This window comes from Schistocerca gregaria, chromosome 7, assembly GCF_023897955.1.
Source record: "Schistocerca gregaria isolate iqSchGreg1 chromosome 7, iqSchGreg1.2, whole genome shotgun sequence".
NCBI lineage: Eukaryota > Metazoa > Arthropoda > Insecta > Orthoptera > Acrididae > Schistocerca > Schistocerca gregaria.
Window position 1 is genome coordinate 398,538,750 of NC_064926.1, and position 13,876 is coordinate 398,552,625.

The window sequence follows — 13,876 nt, forward strand, 5'->3', positions numbered from 1 at the left end:
CTATAAGGGTGGTTGTGACATTAAGAAATTGTAACATGTAAGGCATACCTCTGAAGGACTTAGAGCAATTTCTTCCTCATACACGTGTGACATACTATTTAGGAAAAAGATGTTGTGACAGTTACATTGCATTGTACCCATAATTGTGGAGCTGAGTTTGGGAAAATGGTGATATGTGTAAATAACTGTAGAAATCTTGGAGAAATTTCAACCAAATTTGATGTGTATATGACTTAGGGCCTGGAAAAACATACTCTTGCTGTAACACAACCTGAGTATCCTTACAGGTGAAACGTGGCAGTGCATGGAATGATACGTGAACAGGATTCTGGAAATCAGGAAAGATAAGGGAATTTCAAACATGTCAAGGAAAATTTGATGAAAAAACAATATTGGAAAAATCTCATTTTTTTTCTCAGTAGATGAAATGATTTGTTTACTGAGATGTCATGCAGCATCACTGGCTGGGTGCAGCTGATTATGTGGACTGCTTCCCTACTCCCTCGTTCCTACTGCTTCTCCCCTTCCTACTACTTCTCTCAGCTTGCATTCAGTGCCACCACCACTTCTTACCACTAGCCCACCAGCTGCCAACAAGAGGCAGGGAGGCATGAGGAGTGGCTTGTTTGGATCTGATTCTCAGAGACTGTAGATGCAGCAGTCATAGATGGTGGTCATGTGTACCTGAGCTGTGTCTGAGTGAGTGTGTGAATGTGTGTGTGCTCTCATTTTCTGACAAAGGCTATAGCTGAAAATTTAGTTGTGAGAGTGTTATTGTCTTTTCTGTGTGTCTGTGGCTCAGCAAATACCTTCATGGTGAGTTATTACCTATCCTCATTATTATTGCTCCTCAAAGTATTCGCACAAGTTACCTGTTGCATGGATTGATCACTGTGGTCTCATTTCTTCAACATGATGTCTGTGACTTGTGATGGCCTCCAAGTGGATTTCTGTAATGAGCCAAAACCGCAGCCCATTTCTGTGGGTATCTCTAACTGATCGGACCTACCGATCTGAAGCCTGTCATTTCCCACTAATGTGCATGCCCTGCCCATCAGATCCAGTCTCATTGATCTGCCCACAGACTGGATCTGTCTGTGTGTGGTGTAATGTGGCAAATTTTCGTGGTTTATCTATGGACCCAGAACTGTGGTGCTCCTCGGCAGGCCAGAGGTCATGGGTGATGGATTTGAGGAATTTTGACTGTGCCACCACAAGTACATTATGCTGTGTGTCATTTTATAAACATTTCATTTATTCCAGTACATTTTTGCACTTTGAAAGAAATTTATGTATTAGAAAGTATGGATGATAAGAAGAAGAAAACTGTGGCAGCTGCTGGTGGTTTGTATGCTATGTACTCATCTGCTTCTCAAAAGAAAAATCATAATTCTAAAAAGAAAAATCACACAATACCTGTAAAATAATTGACATAACACAATGGTTAATGACTGTAACCAACAACAAGGAACGAAGTAGAACCAACATTTTATTGGCAGTCACTGATAGTGTTGATTTACACAACTCTTCCCCACCTTTTACACTTTTTTCAAGAGCCTAATTTTCCTGGGGTTATTTCTGAAATCAGTGAAGGTATGTTAATTCTGTATTGTGACTCCAAGGAAAAGCATATTTTTGTCACCAAATGTGTTTCGTTTTATTGAAATGAAATAACATCAATGGTCTTAATGAAACACATGTAACACTTGGCTTGCTTTCTCCATCTAAAATCAATTTGTTACAAAAGATGTTGATGTTAGTACATAAGATTTTTGCTCACATGAAGAAACACCATCTGCTTCAAGCTTTTTTAAGATATTTCTGCATTTGGCACTATTTTTTCTTGTACTGCAGCAACAAAGACTAATTTAAAATACCTTCAGTTATTATAAAGCACAAACAAAGAATTTTTTTCTGAAATGTCATTTCAAATTTTGTAGCTTAGTTTTTATAACATCACCGTCAGAATACTATCTAGAAATTTTTCAACCATCTCTTTGTAAGCCTTACTTTTTACATTCTTGTTTATGTAATGTTCAAGCATCAATTTTCAGAAACAAGTTATTTCATGGTATCATTGTATATTTTTCGATATGGTCATTGCTCCAGCCCCTTCATTGTATTTGTAACAGAATGAGATTTTCACTGTACAGTGCTGCAGTGGAGTGTGCACTGATATGGAACTTCCTGGCAGATTAAAACTGTGTGCCAGACCAAGACTCAAACTCGGGACCACTGCCTTTCGCGGTCAAGCGCACTACCAACGGAAACACCAGGCACAACTCACAATCCGTCATCACAGTTTCAATTTTGCCAGTACCTTGTCTCCTAACTTCCAACCTCCAAAATTCACAGAAGCTCTTCTGTGAACCTTGCAAAACTTGTACTCCTGGAAGAAAAGATATTGCAGAGGTATTGCTTAGTCACAGCTTGGGGGATGTTTCCAGAATGAGATTTTCATTCTGCAGTGGAGTGCTCACTGATATGAAACTTCCCGGCAGATTGAAACTGCGTTCTGGACTTAGACTAGAACTCGTGACCTGAAGGAACTAAAACTTGCTGTTTCTTGAGTACCACTCACGCAGAATTGGGCAATCTTGAGTAACAACTACATTTCTCTTGTTGTTGTTTTTGTTGTTGATTTTTTTATTTTTTTTATTTTTATTTTTTTATATAAAACAAAATGGAATTTGCACAATATCACGCTTATCACGTAGAAAAATACTCAAATATTTCATTTTCCAAAATCTTGTTTCGATAACTTGGGCCATTTATGAGGCATGAGGGATGCTGTGAATATTTTATTCTCACATTCTGTGGGTACAGTCTCAAGGTTGGGCCTCCACAATCACATAGGCAGGGGCTGCAGGTATCAAAGAATCTGTGGCTCATTGGGAAATTCATTTTGTGTGGCATCTTGCTTTCAGAGGCACACCAGATTTGATTGTTGCAGGACTATTGTTCTAGTAGTATATCATGGTGAAACCAAGCAAGGTAAAATTCAATGCTGAATGGCTGAATGACTGAAGGTTTGATGGTGTTAGAATTCCAGGTGTATTGCACAGTATGCAACAAGTCTTTTGCTCTCATCAACATGGGGAAGATGGCCATAATCAGCCGTGTAGAAGGAGCTAAGCACTCCAAGACAGTCAAGGTAGTCAAGAAGACGGTGGACACTCTTCTTTTTCATCAGTCCTCAGTATGTGAAGTGCTACGACTGTTAAGTGATGCATAGACTCTTAAATACTGCTCAACATCTTACTGACCTTATCGGGATTTTATTTTCAATGATTGCATTGTTTTTCTACCCTGCCATTTTGGTAATGCATTAAAAGAGTGTTCCAATATTGCTTTTAAACATAAGCGAGGAGAACAGGAACATCAGGTGAGCTGGGAAGCCTTTCCAACAGAGTGGAACTCAAAAGTGACTAAAAAATTTTGTCATTTTCGACATACACTTGTGCAGCTTGATGTAACTCAACCTTTTCTAATGTCAGGTTTTGTCGTTGATTATGGAAACTTGCCACTGGTTTTTCATTGAAGAGGGAGGATCAACAGGGTACGTCTTGCTACCCTGCTTTCCCTATGTTTCTGTTCTTCTTGTTTCTTCTTCAGTAGAGGAGGTTGATTTTAATAATCCCTTCTCCATTGCACATATGTTTTGAACCAGACATACACATCTATTGATAATCACTGTTCTTCCCCTGATAGTACATACCTGCCAGTTCTCCTGATTTATACAGGAGACTACAAATTTTCAGCTTTTACTCCTGCCTCCTGATTATTCCATTATTTCTCCCAATTTTTAGCTAATGATCATCAAACCTGAGATGGTTGCTTTGAAAACACATCATTGTAGTTTTTGGCCAATTGTGGAAAGTCCTTTGCTTCTTAGTCTTTTTAATCGATTTAGTTCTGAGTTTGTAGAAATGTGGAATTTGTACACAACATGTTATAAATTTTACTTTTTCCTCTTTCTTGCACATTTTGTAGAATGTATACTAATATGCAGTTTGTGTGTTGTCACTGTGCCAGTGCTCCCAAGTTAGTGATTTTCCCAATAAATCTAGTGGTTTTTAGTACCTGTCTAGTGGCTAGTGTGAATTATGGTAGATTTTAAACATATTAGGGTGGTCGTATCGTAATATTGCTCTTAAGAATCACTTGATTCATTCAACATACAGAAAATAGCACTATTTAATTTATTAATGTCTACCAGCTCTTGAATTTGTATCACCTAAACATTTATAATACATGGTATTCTGTCATTGGTCTTGTATCGTTATGCATTTTAGTATTAATAAATATTGTGCATACCTATAGTGCCGGTGTTAGGTGGTTTCTTTTTACATCACTGGATATTGTTTTAGCTCTAAACATGGGCAAAGTAAAGGCACAGTATGCCCAGATATGTCGTGCTGAATGACTGTACAATTTTAAATTTGCAGACTGGTTAGAAAGAGTTTTTGACAATCACACAGAAGCATCTTGCAAAGGTTGTTGTGGTACTTTGTTAGCTTCCTATGCCAAGATATAAGCCATAGTGCCACAAAAAAACACAAGTCAGCTGCGGCACTGTAAAAAAAAAATTCTTTCAAAACCATGAAAGGATCTTTTGAAGTAAATCAAGTTGAAGATTCCCTTGCCTTTTTTTTTTAATTTTATTTTATTTAATAATACTCTCCCTATACCTCCCCCCATGAACCATGGACCTTGCCGTTGGTGGGGAGGCTTGCGTGCCACAGCGATACAGATAGCCGTACCGTAGGTGCAACCACAACGGAGGGGTATCTGTTGAGAGGCCAGACAAACGAGTGATTCCTGAAGAGGGGCAGCAGCCTTTTCAGTAGTTGCAGGGGCAACAGTCTGGATGATTGACTGATCTGGCCTTGTAACAATAACCAAAACGGCCTTGCTGTGCTGGTACTGCAAATGGCTGAAAGCAAGGGGAAACTACGGCCGTAATTTTTCCCGAGGGCATGCAGCTTTACTGTATGATTAAATGATGATGGTGTCCTCTTGGGTAAAATATTCCGGAGGTAAAATAGTCCCCCATTCGGATCTCCGGATGGGGACTACTCAAGAGGATGTTGTTATCAGGAGAAAGAAAACTGGCGTTCTACGGATCGGAGCGTGGAATGTCAGATCCGTTAATCGGGCAGGTAGGTTAGAAAATTTAAAAAGGGAAATGGATAGGTTAAAGTTAGATATAGTGGGAATTATTGAAGTGCGGTGGCAGGAGGAACAAGACTTTTGGTCAGGTGACTACAGGGTTATAAACACAAAATCAAATAGGGGTAATGCAGGAGTAGGTTTAATAATGAATAGGAAAATAGGAATGCGGGTAAGCTACTACAAACAGCATCGTGGACGCATTATTGTGGCCAAGATAGATACGAAGCCCACACCTACTGCAGTAGTATAAGTTTATATGCCAACTAGCTCTGCAGATGACGAAGAAATTGAAGAAATGTATGATCAAATAAAAGAAATTATTCAGATAGTGAAGGGTGACAAAAATTTAATAGTCATGGGTGACTGGAATTCGGTAGTAGGAAAAGGAAGAGAAGGAAACGTAGTAGGTGCATATGGACTGGGGCAAAGAAATGAAAGAGAAAGCCGCCTGGTAGAATTTTGCACAGAGCACAACTTAATCATAGGTAACACTTGGTTCAAGAACCATAAAAGAAGGCTGTATACATGGAAGAATCCTGGAGTTACTGACAGGTTTCAGATAGATTATATAAGGGTAAGACAGAGTTTTAGGAACCAGGTTTTAAATTGTAAGACATTTCCAGGGGCAGATGTGGACTCTGACCACAATCTATTGGTTATGACCTGTAGATTAAAACTAAAGAAACTGCAAAAAGGTGGGAATTTAAGGAGATGGGACCTGGATAAACTAAAAGAACCAGAGGTTGTACAGAGTTTCAGGGAGAGCATAAGGGAGCAATTGACAGGAATGGGGGAAAGAAATACAATAGAAGAAAAATGGATAGCTTTGAGGGATGACGTAGTGAAGGCAGCAGAGGATCAAGTAGGTAAAAAGATGAAGGCTAGTAGAAATCCTTGGGTAACAGAAGAAATATTGAATTTAATTGATGAAAGGAGAAAATATAAAAATGCAGTAAATGAAGCAGGCAAAAAGGAATACAAACATCTTAAAAATGAGATCGACAGGATGTGCAAAATGGCTAAGCAGGGTTGGCTAGAGGACAAATGTAAGGATGTAGAGGCTTATCTCACTAGGGGTAAGATAGATACTGCCTACAGAAAAATTAAACAGACCTTTGGAGATAAGAGAACCCCTTGTATGAACATCAAGAGCTCAGATGGAAACCCAGTTCTAAGAAAGAAGGGAAAGCAGAAAGGTGCAAGGTGTATATAGAGGGTCTATGCAAGGGCAATGCACTTGAGGTTAATATTAAGGAAATGATAGAGGTTGCGGGTTAATATGAAATGGGAGATACGATACTACACGAAGAATTTGACAGAGCACTGAAAGACCAGAGTCGAAACAAGGCCCCAGGAATAGACAACATTCCATTAGAACTACTGACGGCCTTAGGAGAGCCAGTCTTGACAAAACTCTACCATCTGGTGAGCAAGATGTATGAGACAGGCGAAATACCCTCAGACTTCAAGAAGAATATAATAATTCCAATCCCAAAGAAAGCAGGTGTTGACAGATGTGAAAATTACCGAACTATCAGTTTAATAAGTCACAGCTGCAAAATACTAATGCGAATTCTTTACAGACGAATGGAAAAACTAGTAGAAGCCGACCTCGGGGAAGATCAGTTTAGATTCCGTAGAAATGTTGGAACACGTGAGGCAATACTGTCCCTACGACTTATTTTAGAAGCTATATTAAGGAAGGGCAAACCTACGTTTCTAGCATTTGTAGACTTAGAGAAAGCTTTTGACAATGTTGATTGGAATACTCTCTTTCGAATTCTGAAGGTAGCAGGGGTAAAATACAGGGAGCGAAAGGCTATTTACAATTTGTACAGAAACCATATGGCAGTTATAAGAGTCGAGGGACATGAAAGGGAAGCAGTGGTTGGGAAGGAAGTGAGACAGGGTTGTAGTCTCTCCTCGATGTTATTCAATCTGTATATTGAGCAAGCAGTGAAGGAAACAAAAGAAAAATTCGGAGTAGGTATTAAAATCCATGGAGAACAAATAAAAATGTTGAGGTTCGCCTATGACATCGTAATTCTGTCAGAGACAGCAAAGGACTTGGAAGAGCAGTTGAACGGAATGGATAGTGTCTTGAAAGGAGAATGTAAGATGAACATCAACAAAAGCAAAACGAGGATAACGGAATGTAGTCGAATAAAGTCGGGTGATGCTGAGGGAATTAGATTAGGAAATGAGACACTTAAAGTAGTAAAGGAGTTTTGCTATTTGGGGAGCAAAATAACTGATGATGGTTGAAGTAGAGAGGATATAAAATGTAGACTGGCAATGGCAAGGAAGGCGTTTCTGAAGAAGAGAAATTTATTAACATCAAGTATAGATTTAAGTATCAGGAAGTCGTTTCTGAAAGTATTTGTATGGAGTGTAGCCATGTATGGAAGTGAAACATGGACGATAACTAGTTTGGGCAAGAAGAGAATAGAAGCTTTCGAAATGTGGTGCTACAGAATAATGCTGAAGATTAAATGGGTAGATCACATAACTAATGAGGAAGTATTGAATAGGATTGGAGAGAAGAGAAGTTTGTGGCACAACTTGACCAGAAGAAGGGATCGGTTGGTAGGACATGTTCTGAGGCATCAAGGGATCACCAATTTAGTATTAGAGGGCAGTGTGGCGGGTAAAAATCGTAGAGGGAGACCAAGAGATGAATACACTAAGCAGATTCAGAAGGATGTAGGTTGCAGTAGGTACTGGGAGATGAAGAAGCTTGCACAGGATAGAATAGCATGGAGAGCTGCATCAAACCAGTCTCAGGACTGAAGACCGCAACAACAACAACAACAACTGTCCCTATGTAGGTGGGCTTAACTAATTACGTCTGCATTCAGAGGAAAAAGTTGGTGATTGAAATTTCATAAATGGCTCTTCTCACAACAGAAAACACCTTTCATTTAATCAGTGCCACCTCAACTCATGTATCATTTCCATACCACTCTCTCCCCTATATTGTGATGATACAAAATAAGGTCCCCTTCCTTGGACTTTTTCAATGTTCTCTGTCAATCCTATCTGGTGAGAATCCCGTACTCTGCAACAGCATTCTAGCAGAGGGCAGACAAGTGTAGTGTAGGCAGTCTCTCTCATGGATTTGCTGCATCTTCTAAGTGTTCTGCCAACAAACATGCCTTCCCCACACATTACCTATATGGTCTTTCCAATTGAAGTTGTTCTTAATTGCAATTAGTAGGTTGAATTGACAGCCTTGAGATTTGTGTGAATTATCTTCTAACCAAAATTTGATGAATTTTGTTTAGTACTCATGTGGTTGTCCTCACCCTTTTTTTTTTTTTTTTAATTTAATTTAGGGTCACTTTTTGCACAACTGAGATACCTTGTCTTTGTTGATGTGAGATTTGTATATCACATTTCACATGTTTCAAACCACAGAGAAAATATTATGTTTGTGACACAAATAAAAATTGGAATTTGATGTTAAATTTGTTTACATCATTTAGAATTTGACAATTAATGGCATTGACCATGCGAGTGACCTATTCAGGAAAATGTTATCAGATAGTAACATAGCGAAAAAATACAACTCTGCAAGAACAGAAACTGTCACAATCAAAGGAGAAATGGCTGAAAAACATTCCAACCTAGTACCATAGTTGAACTATGCTACATATAACGGATATAGAATTAATGCTCTGGTTAGTCCCATTGTTTCAATTTGTGTTTTTATAGCCATTATATAGCTTTATGATGTCACAGGAAAAGACTCACATCAGTTGTCTCCAGGCAATACTGCAAATGAGACACAATTTTTGAGCATTCGTACCTCTTAATTTTTTTTAAACTTTGTCTCCTGATTTTTGGATTTTAAAGGTTGGCAGGTATGTAGGATCACAAGAGTCATTCCGTTGTCTTATTTTGATATTTGATTGTTTTCAGTATGCTGGTCTCCGGATCACACTCACTGTCATCTGGCAATATAACTGGCATAATGAAGATGCTCCCTTGACTCTTGATAAGATAGCATGGTCAATTGGAAAGCTCACAGTTTAGGTCAGTTTGTCAACCTCCCAGCTACTGCAGCCTGGTGTCACTTCCATCATTGCCACTAATGCTGCGCCAATTAACAGTCGTATTGTCATCTCCACCACTGCCACCGTCACTGCATTGGCTAGCAGTCATATTTCAAAGTACCTGATTCAGGATGATGTTACAAAGGCGGAAATGTTATAGACTTTGCAGTCCTTTACTACTATTGAAAATCACACTACTTTGTTTCCGATCATGTTCCCTGACGATAATGTTGCTAGTAAGATGCAGCTTGGGCAGACCAAGAAATCATATAGTATTTTTCATGGATTAGTTCTGCACTTTAGGAAAAATATTCTTGAAGATCCTGAAGGGGACATTCGTTCTATAATTTTATTTGATGAGAGCCTTAAGAAGGTGGGCTATCAAGCACGGGGTCCCACAGAGTTCGGTCTTAGGTCTTTTACTGTTCTTGATATATATTAATGACTTACCATTCCATATTGATGAAGATGCAAAGTTAGTTATTTTTGCTGATGATACAACTATAGTAATAACATCCAAAAACCAAGAACTAAGTGATGTAATTATAAATGATGTTTTTCACAAAATTATTAAGTGGTTCTCAGCAAACGGACTCTCTTTAAATTTTGATAAAACACAGTATATACAGTTCCATACAGTAAATGGCACAATTCCAGTAATAAATATAGACTTTGAACAGAAGTCTGTAGCTAAGGTAGAATTTTCAAAATTTTTAGGTGTGTCCATTGATGAGAGGTTAAACTGGAAGCAACACATTGATGGTCTGCTGAAACGTCTGAGTTCGGCTACATATGCTATTAGGGTTATTGCAAATTTTGGTGATAAGAATCTCAGTAAATTAGCTTACTATGCCTTCTTTCATTCACTGCTTTCGTATGGTATCATATTCTAGGGTAATTCATCGTTGTTTAGAAAAGTATTCATTGCTCAAAAACGTGTAATCAGAATAATTGCTGGAGCCCACCCACGGTCATCTTGCAGACATCTATTTAAGGATCTAGGGATCCTCACAGTAACCTCACAGTATATATATTCACTTATGAAATTTGTTGTTAATAATCCAGCCCAGTTCAAAAGTAATAGCAGTGTGCATAGCTATAACACCAGGAGAAAGGATGATCTTCACTATGCAGGGTTAAATCTGACTTTGGCACAGAAGGGGGTAAATTATGCTGCCACAAAAGTCTTTGGTCGACTACCAAACAGCATCAAAAGCCTGACAGATAGTCAACCAACATTTAACAATAAATTAAAAGAGTTTCTAGATGACAACTCCTTCTACTCATTGGCTGAATTTTTAGATATAAATTAAGGGAGGGAAAAAAACTAACTTAAGCATTAGTGTCATGCAATATTTTGTGTAATGTAATATCTTGTACAGACATCTTTCATTAACCTGACACGTTCCACATCATTACAAAGTGTCGTATTCATGATCTATGGAACAAGTATTAATCTAATCTAATCTCTAATCTAATCTAAGCTGCAGAAAATGGATATTGCTCTCAGATATTGCCACAAAACTAACAAACTGTTGAAATACACTATTTTTCATCTGCATTTTTAGGCCGTGATTCAAACAATTTGTATAATGATTTGATGCCATCACAAATATTTAAAAGATTTGATTTCATGGAAAATATGTTTTATCTTTAAAAGCATTGACGACGATATCACATTGTCTTCATATAACCACCTTAAAATCAAAGTATTCAACATGGTTTATGAGATTTTGGAGTGATAAATTGTAGTTAAGTGTTAGCTTCTGCCGTAAAGGTTTCTTTTAAAGTATGATTTCGTAATATGGCACTGTCATAACTATTAGATGAAGAATAGTTGTAGCAAAGTAAAATTTTCTTTTCACACTTTAATTCTTTGCTTTGATAAATTTGTGTTTTTAAGGATACATCATATGTGAGTCAATATGTGTTCTGCTTTTGAAGAGGACTGATATTTTTGTAGCATTTCTATCTGAGTGTTTTGCAATGTAATATTCACCATCTGTTTATTTAAAAATCGAATTATGCAACCAAAAAAGTAAACTAACAGTAACAGAAGAAAGGTTCCTGAATAAATGTTTTTCTCAGTTTCTTTTGATTTAGAGTTAGCAATTACAGGATTGCTGTTAATCCAAAGTTTGAGTTAACTCGTTAATAAAAACAGAAATTCTTCATCTAAAAATGGTTTCAGTTTACACAACTTACCTGTTTACTTAGCCTTCAGGTCATAAAACCTCTAAAGGAGACATCTTGCTGTTCATTACGACTTGCTGTTCATTACAGCTTTCTGTTCATTCAAAGTTAGAGGTTTAAGAAATACAGAAGTCCTTACATTTCTTTTTGTAAACTTACGTCTTTACTTAATCTTAAGATCTCAGAATTTGTCAGGGAAAAAATGCTAAAACTCACCTGGAAACCAGGGAGTATCGGGGAATTTCACTTGGGGAAACTTGTAGCAATCCTGATACAAACAATTGGAAATGAATTACAGTAGTGTTGAATCCATAGTTTTGGTATGTTTGTACACTGATTATTGTAAATTGTGATACACCTGTGTTAGCAATAGGATGGGGTGACATATAAAGCATCATTTTAAGATACTTGAAGCAATTTCAACCAGCCTTGACACACATATGTCTTACTAGCAGGGCTGAAAAACTATGGCACTAAGACTAACTCAGCACTCTGTGTGAAAAGATTTTGCACTGTGTAATTGAAGTGACAGTCAAACAGTACAGGGAGAGGGTGAAATGCTCTTTGCCCGAAAGGTAGCATTTATCTCAACTGACGTCTGTTTAAAAGATGCTATTTCCGGTAAGATTTGCATTATTGACCATAATTAATAAAGCACATGTGCAGCTGAATAAATATTGTGTTTAAGATTGGCGTCACCCACGAATAAATTGAGTTTCCTTGAGGAGAAGCAAAATATGGTGTATAATCAAATTTTGTGTGTACTTAATATTTCAGTGAGTATCTAAAACATAAGCGGCAGATCTGACTATTGTTACAAGGTAATTTGCTTTAGAGAAACATTCTGAAGATATAAGAAGGTGAAGATTGTGTGTAAATCACACATCTAACCTACTTTTAGAAGTTTAATGAAGATTTTTTTCATAAGTGTATGTTAACTCTTGTGAACAGCTATAAACTGTTGTTTTTACCGAGACTAAATTTAGTGTGGTAAATTCTACTTCCAGAAAAAAAAGCTGCTGTTTGCTCACTTACGCCTGTAATTCTGAAGTCCAGCCAATCAAGCTGTGTTCTTATATGTTCTTAGATTACGTGACATAGACGTGTATGCTATAACCTAAGTACCATATATACATTAAATGGGCTATACTCTACCCTTCAGAATGGCTACATACCAAATCTGCATAGTAGTGAACAATATAAAAGAGAAGGATGATTCCCAACAATAAAACCCAGTGCAGCAAATTAATACTATTCAAGAAATCTACTTTCAGTTTTTCAAGAGCCCATTTAAGTAAGAAATCTCAAGAATGTACTACAATGCCTCATGTACCACATCTGTAGGAATAGTAAAGGCTAGATTAGACCAATCACAGATCTCAAAGAAGCATTTAAGCAATCATTCCTCCTGTGAATCATACATGATTTGAATGGGAAGAAGCCCTAACAACTGGTACAGTGGGAAGTACATCTGCAACTACACCCATACTCTCAAACCACTGTGAAATGTAGGGCAGAACATACTTCCCAATGTACCACTTATTTGGTCTTCTTGCCATTCCATTCTGGTATGGAGTGTGGGAAGAATTATTGTTTAAATGCCTCCTTTGTGTGTGCTGTAATTAGTCTAGTCTTTTCCTCGTGATCCCTATGTAAGCAATATGTAAGGGATTTGTCATTTAAAATTGGTTCTTGAAACCTTGTACGCAGGTTTTCAGGGGATAGTTTGCATCTATCTTCAAGTGTTTGCCAGTTCAGTTTCTTCAGAATCTAAGTGATATTCTCCCTAGAGTCAAGCAGACCTGTGACCATTGGTGTTGTTCTCCTTCTCATATGTTCAATATCCCCTGTTAGTCCTATTTGGTACAGATCCCACACACTTGAGCAGTATTTTAGAATGGGTAAGCACTCGTCTTTTCCCTAGTATTCTGCCAATGAACCAAAGCCTGCCACCGGCCTATCATTCAGAGACTTCCACGTCCGGTCAGCATTTCTAGAATGTGGTAATGTTAATAGCCTTGTTATTTGCTTCAACCAAGTCCTGTATTGTGCAGTGTTGTCCCAAAAGAGGTCATGTGAGCAAGTGGTGTGGATCTTGCATTATTCCACAGTCACAGTACATGTCTCCATCAGCTGAAAGAATACCCATGTTTTCATGTCAGTCTTGCAAAGGGTGACATCCATCCTAAGCCTATCCACACATGGAATGACTAGGAAAGAACAAAATGGACAGATGATCTGAACTGGCAACAGGTTGCTGACTGGCTGCTAATACAGTTCCACACATTGCGCATCTCAGAAAAGAGAAACTGCTGTTGACACGTGAGAACATGGAGAAGAGGCAATATTATTTGTTGTGTTAGAGTATCTTTTGTTTGTAGTCAGAAGGTTGAGTACAGATTGAGTCTCAGAGAAAGATTTGATGCTGGCAGTACAAGTATGATACATCTGCC

The 13,876-nt window shown here is 37.9% G+C and overlaps 1 protein-coding gene across 1 annotated transcript in view; it reads left to right on the forward strand.

Moving 5' to 3' along the window:
* Positions 1-13,876, forward strand: part of LOC126282194 (putative helicase MOV-10) — a 461,728-nt gene that overhangs the window by 128,194 nt on the left and 319,658 nt on the right. The window lies entirely within an intron of this gene.